Source organism: Mesocricetus auratus, unplaced genomic scaffold (assembly GCF_017639785.1).
Source record: "Mesocricetus auratus isolate SY011 unplaced genomic scaffold, BCM_Maur_2.0 Super-Scaffold_100018, whole genome shotgun sequence".
Lineage (NCBI taxonomy): Eukaryota > Metazoa > Chordata > Mammalia > Rodentia > Cricetidae > Mesocricetus > Mesocricetus auratus.
Window position 1 is genome coordinate 24,221,205 of NW_024429199.1, and position 12,193 is coordinate 24,233,397.

Sequence of the window (12,193 nt, forward strand, 5' to 3'; positions counted from 1 at the left end):
CAGAGCTCAGAGCTTCTAGGATGTTGGGAAAGCTCTGTACCTGTAACCTACATCTCTAGTCACTCTTGGCTTTCTCAAGATCAAAGTTGACTGTCACACAGAGCCTATCCCAGTGTGGGCTGAGCACCAAGCACACGGGAGAAAACATTCTCTATACAATGAGATGGGAAAATGTTTGTCTTTGAGCAAACTCTTCTCTTCCCATCGGCAGTTCCAAAGAAGAATACAAATTTTGTGTCCAAACAAATCTGGGATAGATCTGTCCTCAATAAATTCTGATCGTTTTCAAAGTAAAACTTTGCAGAAAAACATTTATTAAAGAGTAATCTGGCTAGATGTTGGTGGCACATGCCTTTAATCCCAGCACTCAGGAGGCAGAGGCAAATGATCTCTGTGAGTTCGAGGCCAACCTGATCTATATAGCTAGTTCCAGGACAGCCTCCAAAACAATACAGAGAAACCCTGTCTCAAAAAAAAAAAAAGAAAAGAAAAGAAAAGAAAAGAAAGAAAAAGAGTGATCTGTTCAAACTTACGTGAATTAATGAGTTCCCTCTATCTAACACACATGTACACACACACACACACACACACACACACACACACACACACACACACACACACACCCTGAATGGAAAAAAGACAAAGAAAAAACTACAAAGATGCTAGATCAATGTCTCATACCCACGTTTAAACATTTATGGAGCCTGTTGAATGTTGACGTGACTTCCCATGTTGTCATTGGCTTCATGTATACAAGTCGCTGAGAAACTTTCCAAGAAGGCATCCTGTTCTCCATTCCTGAGATAAATCAATGATACGACATCATCCACAGCTCGGACACTTCCTTTCCCCAACCCAAACATTCTTATAAAAATTTAATGAGAAAATTTTAAAACCTCTCACCAACGTTGTTTGTACCAAGCAGCATGGAGCTATAAACAGTCTTCTGAGATTTGGGAGACTTAAGGCACTTCAAAGCCATGGTCTAAGCCCCCTAGAGCCAAGCTGCTCTTGTTCATTTTCTAAAGCACACTGTCTTAAGTTTTGCTACGTACTGTATCTCATGCTTAGGAATGAACATCTTAGGAAACTTCCATTTTTACCAATGTTCTTTTATTCCAAATGTAAAGAAACAGGAACTCACACGTGCTTTCTTCTTGTGGATGTCTTCCTAAATAGCGCACCTCACAGGTCCAAGGCAATATCTGTTATCATGCTATAATTCCTGTTGAGAAGCAAAATTCCTCACACTCATTCGTTGCTCAGGGTCTCTAATCAGGGAAGAGGCTGATCCATCTTCCCTTAGCATATCCTATGAGTCAACGGCAGGAAAAAATAAATAAAGGCATTTCAATAATTTTTAGAAGTTTTTGAAAGTATCAATTAAAAAAGAGATGTAAATACCTTCTGTTCTGAATCGTACAGTTAGTATCCAATGATATATTTTAAACTCTGATTTAAACGAATGATAAAGCATGCACAACAGTATTTACTAAAGACTAAAAGCCACAGTATACATTTTTCTCGTGGTTAGCTTTGATGGGTTAGATAGACTAGTCTTACCCTGGCAAGGTTGGATTACAAATAATTCTTCAGCTTTTCACAGTTCCTTTCTGAAAAGAAAGAATTATGAGTGATAATAATTCTTTATTTCCTATTTCAGTGCATATTTTGAAATTCCTATAGCCAAGAGGAGCAGATAATTATTTAAAACTATTTCCTCTAGAATAAGACAGTGTGTAACCCTTACCAGTGCCTAAATAAATTTCAAAATAGAAGATAAAAGGAAGCCAAAATTTGTTTGATATTATGTTTTGTAAGGTCAATTCAGTTTACCTGTGCAACATAGTAAAGGACTTAGAAAGCATTGTTTTACATGCCTATATTACCACTGAGAGAGAGAGGGAGAGAAAGAGGGAGAGAGAGAGAGAGGGAGGGAGGGAGGGAGGGGGAGAGAGAGAGAGAGAGCACTTGTGTGTGTGCACATAAGAGCACCTGTTTACCTGTTTATGAAAAGAGGCAAGGATATAAAAGAATTTGAAAGCTGGGCATGGTGTCACATACCAGTAACACCAGAGCTGTGTTTCTGGGCACTCAGGAGGCAGACGCAGGCAGATCTCTGTGAGCTTGAGGACGCCAGAGAAAAAGAAACCCTGTCTTGAAAAAAAGAAAAAGAAGTTTTAAACTCCCCATGAGATACAAGCTTATTTTCCAGTCACCTCCTTATCTCTTAAAACATGAACCTCAACTACTTAACGACAAACTACTGTAATGACATACAAGTTTTGTGGCTGTGACGCTCATAGCAATGGAGACCGTTACTGTAGTGCATGGAGATAAGGGAAGTTGATACATCCTTAGAAGGAAATAAATTGTCAGTTACATAACTAGAGTCAAGAGTATATGATCATTTTTTCCTTCTTCCTATAAAGACAGGTGTCTGCATCCCTTCCATCTGTGATTCTCACTGTTATTTATCTTCATTTTTTTAAGGCAGGGTTTCTCTGTGTAGCTTTGGCTATGCTGGAACTAGCTCTGTAGACCAGGCTGGCCTCGAACTCACAGAGATCCAACTGCCTCTGCCTCCACAGTACTGGGTTTAAAGGCCTACACCACTACTGGGCTCTTCTATGTTTTCTAAGGACAACTGGAAGCGGGTAGTCAGTTTATGCAATGCTCTTAGCGATCATGTTTATGTTTTGTGTAAAATTAACCATGTGTCTTATTCTGAAGACATTTACTTAGGACACTACTTGTGCTACAATACACAAATAGCATGTAGTTATAAATCTTGGCGTAATTAAGGAGATAATCGTGTACAGTTACTAGAAAGGGGTCAGTTTATCTCCATGAAAGGTAGTCAGATTTCCCATTCTTTGCTTGCAAAGAAAATTGCTAAAGAATAATTTTGCAGAGAAAGCTCTACACTGAGGATAGAGCACACTGGCAAATAATTCCAGGATGCTCCATTCTAGTGTGCGCACCACCCTGGTGGGTGGTAGGGGTATGCCTGGAGCCAAGCTTTCCAAAGCTCAGGGACATGTTTACATTTCTTTTCATGTGCTCCAAAAAGGAAAGAGAGTTGTTGAGAGATGTCAGCTCATATTAATAGCTTCCTTTGAATTCCATACTCTAGGAACTATGCTGCCATGTTTGAAATTCCGTCCTCATATCACTGACCCCACCCAGTTTTGAAAGAGACTTCAAGATAAGAAAGCTAAGACAGGCGGCTTATGAGTAGGTTTGGGAATAGATATATGACGCATGAGAGAGGAAACTGAAAAGCCCTAGAGTCTTGTTAAGTCTCAAAGCATTAATGCTAACCCGCAAGTAGCTTGGGAACGCCTGTGTTTTCTTTGAAGTGAAAACGAATCCCGGACTTGGACTTCTGAGATTGCAGAAGTGTCTTTGGAGGGGTTGGGATTTGAACTGATTTTACAGTCCAGTCTGAACATGAAAATCTGTCGCCTTAAAATTCCTACTTGGGAACCGAAAGAAAACTATTTCCCTTGAAACATCACACAGATTGAGATGTTTGCAAAATTGCTGTTGATGTTGCCCAAGGTGGATTTTATTTTCTGAATATTTGTTAAAATCTACTAACTATTGTCAATAACCACCAACTTGGTGATTTAGACCATGCAATGTAAACATTAATTTAGTGAGCATTAAGTTGGTTGTTTGAGCCGGGCGGTGGTGGCACATGCCTTTAATCCCAGCACTCGGGAGGCAGAGGCAGGCGGATCTCTGTGAGTTCAAGGCCGGGCTGGACCGACAGCCTCCAAAACAATACAGAGAAACCCTGTCTCGTAAAAACCAAACAAAAAGAAAGTTGGTTGTTTGCAAACTAAGTTGTTTCAAAGCATCAAGTGGCTGTTGCTACACACTGTGTTCCCTGTAGTTTGAATTCCTGAAAGGTCTTGGGTGTTCTGAAAGGTGGATTTACATAAAAACTAGAAGACTTGAAATGACAGATTCTGGAGATCCCCCATGGAGTATCTCCCTAGGGAACACTATGGGGATTGGGTGGGGAGGGATGGGAAGAGGGATGGGGGGCAAGGGAGGAGGGGTGGGAGAGGAAGCTAGGATTGACATGTGAAGCAAATATGTTTCTAATTTAAATTTAAAAAAATGTATAATGGAAAAAAACTAGAAGACTTACAAAATCCTAAATCAGAATGTTTTAACATAAATACAAGTTTGACCTCTCTCTGTATCTTGATTCGACACACACCCTTGAGCAGAATGTTGTGTATTTTAATGAAACAATACAAATTTTTGACTCTGTCATAAAAATGGATTAAACTCATCCACAGCATCAATTCTATGTTGAAGAAAATCAATAAATATCCATCTGACCCACACATTAACCCTCTCTACAGAGAGCATGCACAGTGCTAGTAGCACCTTCCTATCTAATACACTGCCATGGTATCTCCAGGGAGTTACTCTGGAAACAGTGAACTTTCAAGCTCCATGCAGTTATTGGCTGCTATATCCTGAGTGTTCTACCTATCCCTTGAAAGCCACAGAAACCAGATCATCAGTGATGGGGAACCAAAAACAGTAACGAAATTCTCCCTTGCCAAATGTCTACAGTGAAAAAACAGTCCTTCTTCTATGGGAATGTAAGAATTTTAATAGCAGGTCAAAGCCAATCTGATCTATAAAACGAGTTCCAGGACAGCCAGGGGTTCACGGCAAAACCTTGTCTCAAAATAAACAAACAAACAAATAAATAAGTAAGAGTGACAATAGCAAGCAAGCAGCCAAGAATTTGGAGTTGAGAGAATTAAAGTAGCCATCCCAATTTTCCATAAGGACTTGGGGATGCAGCTCAGTAGTGATGGCTTGCCTAACACAATAATGCACAGAGCCCTGCACTTGATCCTCAGCACTGAAAAATAATAAATAATAAATATCTTGCTCTGAAAGTCAATAAACAAATACTTTCTAATGTTTGAATGTAATTTACTTTGGTTCACTTTAGTAATTGACCTTTCTTCATCCAAAACACCTTTTCTATTTTCCAGGCATTTCTACAGGATCTCTTAGAAACAAATTGTATGTATACCAGGGAAAACAATTCATAAGATAGGAAACCCAGCCAATAAATATTTATTTTACAGCAGAAAACAAATTCTCTTTATTTCACAAGGTGGTGTGGAATAAACCGGGCATGGTTCTATCTACCAAAGCAATAAAGGAATAAAAATGCTTAAAATTAAGTTATGGTAACTATTGCTCAGTTCAACAAATATCCAATTTTTAAAAATCTGTGAAATCCACATCTTGGATGAGTTGCACAATAAGGCTGGTTTTGTTGATGTTTTTGTTATTTTTGTTTTGTTTTAAACAAAGAGGGGATGTGAATGGTTATCTGAGATGAGAATTATTTGGAGGTATCACTTTCTATACAACTCAAATTACTAGGAATTCAATAGCAATTCAGCTTTGTGGGATAACTCAGCCTTTAGAATTTCTTCTTTTAAAAATCTGAGACACAGAGTAGAATTTTTTTTACTATGTCAAATGAAAGCACTCAAAAGTAACCCAATTACTGTGATTGACATTATTATTGCTTAGATCTTAGTCTTTTATCCCATCTGTTTCACTTGCTGCCTCTTGTTTTCTTCTCCAGGGTTACAATAATTTGTCTCAGCTAAGCCCAAATGAAGCTTGACTTTTCTGCATGTCAGCATTAACCTGAAGCTAACCATTCACTTTGGGCACTACCGAAAACTGATTTGTTTTCACGATACGTTAATATTATCTGAAACAACACTATTGTGCTCTGTCACCCATCAAAATATGCTGGAGCAAGAAAATTTTCAATTGGTTTAGCTGACCTTACACAGTTTAACTGTCAAATAAATTCTATAATGGACAGCTTAGCAATCTAATTTGGTAACCCAGAGGAACTCCCTAGTATTCCCTAAAAGGTTCAAGAGACAGCAATTACAACACTGGTGTCTTAGCTGGAGCTTGTAAAGTACTTTTCATGCTGTCCCTGGTACTCTTACATAATTGTAACTTTCCTAGGACCAAGAAGATACTGCCTTCTAGTCACCATGCTTACATGATGACATCCTCTGCCGTTTCAACTCAGCAGATAAGCAAATTGGAAAAGACTTCAAGTCACATAAGTTATCTGTCACTCTAGCTCTTAGTTCCATCAAGTGCTCCAATTTCTGAAACAAGGCATATCTTTCCCTTGAAGGAAGATCTCATTAACATCTTGTGTATATCCATACCTTATCTTTAACTGCTATTGAGACTCCATCACCAACAAAGCAGGCAGGACTTATAAATTGACTCTTAAAAATGGGAAATCTCTACTAGGGAGAGACTCAGCAGTTCATAACCACGGAGCATTGATGCTACAGAGGAAAGTAAACCATGAAGAATCACATACGTTGACAAAAGAGCTCAGCCAAGCTGGAGCTGAGTTAAGTAACTTTGGAGACAAGGTTGAAGCAGGGGCACTTAGTCCTGGCTATCCATCAAGAAGGGTTCCACCTCAACTAGGAACTTAAGAACTCTACACAACAGTCCACAGGACCTTATGACCAAGCAAACAGAGCTCCAGGACCCCCATTTCCTTTTAGAAATCCAATTTCCAGTAGAATTTTCAAATAAATTACCTAGAACGACCTCACTGAAATTCAGATGTCTACAAACACTAGCAAATATATGCTTTCTTTTTAGTATTATTTAAAGCCTGAAGGTTTTCCATATCTATTGTCTGTGGGGTATAGAATTCAAAGGAACCAGGTACTAGATAAGAAAGCTGACCAGGAAGTTGGATGTAGTGGTGCCTGTCGGGAATCCCAGGACCCATACCTATGCTACAGTAGCAAGAATGTATCACAAAAAAAACATAATTGTCAAAAGTGTCATTTGTTTGTCTGTTTATATGTTCATTGGTGTTTTGCCTGCATGTATGTCTGTTAGGATGTCAGATTTCCTGAAACTGGAGTTACAGGAAGCTGTGTGCCTACACGTGAGTGCTGAGAATTGAACCTAGGTCTTCCATAAGAACAGCCAGCCTCTTAACCATGGAGGCATCTCTCTAGCCCATCAAAAGGATCTTATTAGTGAACGGGATAAAGCCTGCTTGACACAAATATTTAGAGATTAGAGAAAGAATCTCCTCACATTTGTTATTGCTCTCTGAAGCCTGTTTCTCTCAATGTCTTGGCCATTTGAATTCACATAGCACAGATTTTCTTCATAACCAGCTCACTTTACAAATGAAATGAAAAAAGGAAAAAAAAAAGGCCCACGAAGTAAACAAATGGCAAAACATAGTAGTCACCTGCTAAGTCTTTCTAGTCCTTTAGGGATGCAATTTGCTTATTCCTAGTCCTTCGCTGCCCTCTCCCCATTTCAAAAACGGTTTTAGAAACAAATGTAGTTAATTTCTTATTTTAGATGCTTTCAAGTTTACTCAAAGTCTTTCCAACCACTCAAAAAGTTACCTGCAGATCAGCTCCAGCCTCGGGTTTAATTCACCGAGCCCTCTGACCCTGAGCTGCTGGGGGGGAGGGAAGGCGCGGAAGGAGAGTGCACGAGAAGCCACGTGCAAGATAGCAATCATCAACTCTATTAAAAGCCCCCACCCCGGATCGTCCAGCGAGCACTCAGGATCCACAGTAATTCCCGGGTGTTGGTGCTCGCTAAGCGACACGTTGATGGGTCAGAAGACCCCGAGGAACATGACCCTGGAAACAGGGTGTTGCTTTTACACTCCCTGGGTATCTGTTACAAGTGAATTTCCTCTGGCGCCAGCAGGCATTTTGAGCAAGGACCTAGAGGGATCCCAGAGGGGCAGGGTGGGGAAATCGAGCTGCAAGTTTGGGATCAAAGGTTTAAAGATTTCAGAGGAAATTGGAAGATCCGGATTGTTTGGCCAAAGGGCTTTAGGGTAAGGAAGACACTTCATACGCATGGTGCAGCGGGAATTGGGATGGTCATGGATAACAAGATGAGAGGCACTTTGGGTGGGTGGCTGAGCATGCCAGACTGTTTGGGGCGTCTGCCACTCTTCCCAGTAATCCCGGGAACCCAGGAGGGTGAACCAAGAGACTATGGGGCCCATGAAGATGGTTGACATTTCCTGAGAGGTTGCAGCCAGCCATCCCTAGAGGTACCAAAGGCAGAGCCTTTAAAACCTGGAGCTGAGCTGAAGCGATGAGCACAGCCAAGAGGGAATGTTATTTATTTGAATTAGTCTGCATAAAGGTCTGGAGAGACGGCTATCGATTAGATGTGAGACCTTCCAAATTGACTCCGGTCCAGATAACCCTTAGGAGACACCACAGCAAAAGGCAGGTTCCACCCATGCACCTCTGGTAGCACCTCTGGTCCCCAAGGAGCATGACCAAAAGCTAAAAGACCTGCTGGCACTCCCGGCAGGTGTCCCTTTCCTATTTCAGGGGGTGGTGGCTGCCCACAGAGCCTAGGAGTCGGGTGGGGATCAGTTCTTTCTCCCAAGTTCTGGCGAGGTCATCAAATCTGATATCCCGGCTTTGGTGTCCTACCGGTGACCTGGTACTCTGAAGGGCCCACCTAGGTACAAATCCTTTGGATTGGCAGCCTCAGGATGTCTTTCACATGGCTTGGGTTCTTAACTGGAGATAACCCCAGTATCATCGATTCTCCAGTGGATTGCAGCCCTTGCCGCTAATGGTTCACAAACCTGGTCTGAAAAGTTCAAGCTTCTGTCACTATTTTTTCTGTATTTATGAACTCAATTTGTCTTCTGATTCCTTTGAAATCATATCAAGTGAGTGCTACGCTGAAATCCGTTTTCAAATACATTTGTTCTATTCACCGGCAAAATAGACGGATAAATTTCTAAGTTGCAATGCAATCAAACGCAAAAAGCAAGCAGTTAATTTCCCCATTACTACACTACTTTCCATACAATTTTTGCCTCCGTTTCAAGGATAATGCAAGCGTGCAGTGAATCTAAAAGGTCGGAAATAAAATATAAATGTGGTACTTTCACTGTGCTTCATACAGTGAGGTTTATTCCTTTGCTTTTATTCTGGTTAAAGACCTAAGATTAGGACTGTGATCTCAATCAAGTCCCTCTATACAGTAAAAGAAATCCAATCCCTTCAGTTAAAAAGGTTCCATTCCGTGTGGCCAGAATGTGAAGGTTTTTTTTAATCCCTTTTGATGGAAACTATCTGAACCTGAAAATTTTGTGTGGCTATCTATCTTGCTAAAAGTCAGGGTGAGATAAAGTGGAATCTGGCTGTGATTTCTCTTGGAAAGAAAACAATGAACTGACTGACTGGTCATTTATCACAGGGCTGGTCCTCCCCCTCTTCCAGGGTGGCTTAATTTGACATTGTTACACGAAGGTGTTTGCATCGTTGGCTGTTGAAAATAGAACCCATTTAGCTGGAGAGTGAACGCTAAATTTTCCCCGTTTGTTGTATAAAGGAATGATAATAAGCTGTAGGGACTACTCCAACAATGCTACCCTCAGCAAGAGTGCATGAGAACTACCAAGTTCTGTGCAGGCCCATCAGGTCATCCATCAGAGGACTCTGCTCAGAGTTGAGGGACCCATTTCAAAACTGACTGCAAGAATATCTGCTTTACACATCATGAAAATTAAAATGATCAATTCATTTTTGTTCTAGTCCAGGTACTTATTTTAGCCAAAGTAGACACAGCATTGCTGATCTTTTCTACAGATGCCTAAATAAAAGAAAAAAATCAATATGAATATGGAGTAAACCCTCAGTGGTATGAATCCCTCCCTGGAGTATTCAAACGAAGCTAGGTGTAATACTCATTTCCCATCATCCCAGCACTCTGGAAGGCTCAGGTACGATTGCCAAGAGTTCAAAGACAGTCAACTATCTTCAGGTTATCCTGAACTACAGAACAACAGTTAAGCACTATTTGGAGGAATTTCTTGGTTAAGAAGAAATGAGGATCTGTGCAACTGCTTTAGTTAAGAAAGTTATTTTTTAAAAAATGGAAATAAATATATGCAAGATAAAATACAATTTTCTCAACTATGTCACAGAAGAACATATAATGGCATCAAGTTATCTATGACATTCTTTTTGTTTTTCATTTTGTGCTATGCTTCTTTGTTTTTTGAAATAGGGTCTCACTCTATAGCCCAGGCTGACCTGGAACTCATTAAGTAGCCTTGGTTGGCTTCAAACTCATGGCAGTCCTCCTGCCTCAAACTCCCCAGGGTTGGGATTACAGCATGTATTGCTGTGTCTGATTTAATTGGATTTTTTAAATTAACAAATACATTTTCATTAATCTAAAATTTCACTTACTCTGTAAGTTTGCACTGTATTTGGATTTATGGGCTCATTATAGAAATTGAAAAATATGTATTCACTTAGGTGAAAAGAAGCAATTATTTAAGTTAATCTACATTCATAAATGCTAATATTTGGCACCATACTCCCTCATAACTTTATTACTCATCCTTGCAAACATTATGGCAATATAGGAACCAAGCAACCAAACCTATTAAAAATTTGCATAATTTTATGGAGATTGTGCTTAATTTATTAGCCAGATAAGAAGTAACATCTTCAATATTTCGAGTTCAACATCAAGGATGACTGCGTTTTTAAGGTGAGATCCCCTCCACTGCCCGCTCCCCAGTCTTTTAAACGTTTCTCTGTGAAGAAAATACTGCACAACAGTATTCCTAAATTATCCCCTTGCAGCTTACAGATGAATTCTGTGCTAGGTCAAACAAACAGCAATGGCTCCTCCCACAGGAAGATATACTAGGAGTTAAATGAGAAGTGCCTTCTTAAACACCTAAGACAGCATTGAGCAACAGTAGCTACTCTGTGTTTCAGAAGTGTTTCAAAAGTGTTCTCTTACAGGACCTGAACCTTGCTTCTTGAAGCCCTAAAGTGCTTAGATACTTTGCTATGCTGTGGCTGTCATGAAACATTTCCTCCTTTTTTTTTAATTTTCTGGAATATTAAAGAAAATTAAGAAAAATCTTACTTTAATCTCAGCATTGGGAAGTAGAGGCAGGCATATCTCTGTGAGTTTAAGGTCATCCTGCAAAGTAAGTTCCAGGAGAGCCAGGACTTTATACTAGAAACCCTGTCTTGGAAAAAAAGAAAAGAAAGAGGAGGAGGAAGAGGAGGAGGAAAAGAAAGGAAAGAAAGACACGGAAGGAAAGAAGACAAAGAAAGTTACTTTCTTTTTTATTTGTTTTTATTTAAATTAGAAACATGCATGCTTCAAATGTCAATCCCAGCTTCCCCACTGCCCCACTCCCCCTCTCCCTCCACCAGCCCCACCCCACCCCCAGCCCAATCCCCACATCATTCCCCAGGGAGGGTGAAACCCTCCTTGGGGGGATCTCCAGAGTCTGTCATTTCATCCAGGGCAGGACCTAGGCCCTTCCCCATGTGTCCAGGCTGAGAGAGCATCCCTCCATGTGGAATGGGCTCCCAAAGTTCATTTGTTTGCCATGGTGAACACTGATCTACTACCCAAGGCCCCAGAGATTTCTGAGGCCTCCTTACTGACCTTACATTCATGGAGTCTGGATCAGACCCCTGTTGGCCTCTTAGCCATCAGTCTGGGGTTCAAGAGCTCCCCCTTGTCCAGTCAGCTGTCTTTGTGGGTTTCACCAGCACGGGCTTGACCCCTTTGCTCATCACTTCTCCATCTCTGTCACTGGGTTCCAGGGGGTCAGTTCAGTGTTTAGCTGTGAGTATCTGTCTCTGCTTCCATCAGTCACAGGATGAAGGTTCTAGGATGTCATATAAGGTAGTCATCGACCTTATCATCAGGTAGGGGCTATTATTGTAGTCTCTCCGCTGTTACTTAGTTTTCCAGTTGGTGTCATCCTTGTATATCTCTGGGAATCTCACTGGTGTCAGCTCTGTCCTGAAAGCTATAATGACTCCAACTATTATGGTATCTCTCACCCTGGCCGCCTCTATTCCTACCCCAACTCAAACTTCCTGCTCCCCCAAGTCTTCTTCTACCCTCCTCTTATCCCCCTCTCTTTTTCTTGGTTCCCTCTCCTCTCCCCCCATGTTCCCAATCTTCTTAGGAGATCTTGCCTCTTTCCATTTGTCTGGGGTGTAATGCATCTCTCTTGAGAACCTCTCTGTTTCCCAGACTCACTGGCCCTGGGATTGTAGGCTGACACTCCCCTGATCCATGT

General features: G+C 40.9%; 1 long non-coding RNA gene across 1 annotated transcript; it reads right to left on the bottom strand.

Annotated features, from left to right (window-relative positions):
• Window positions 1-681: 681 nt before the first annotated feature.
• LOC110339768 lies at window positions 682-2,159 on the bottom strand. Its single transcript, XR_002381758.2, has 4 exons — window positions 2,065-2,159; window positions 1,564-1,613; window positions 1,145-1,225; window positions 682-798 (listed from the first exon to the last, which is right to left on the bottom strand). It is a non-coding gene; the product is annotated as an uncharacterized LOC110339768 (long non-coding RNA).
• Window positions 2,160-12,193: the final 10,034 nt, after the last annotated feature.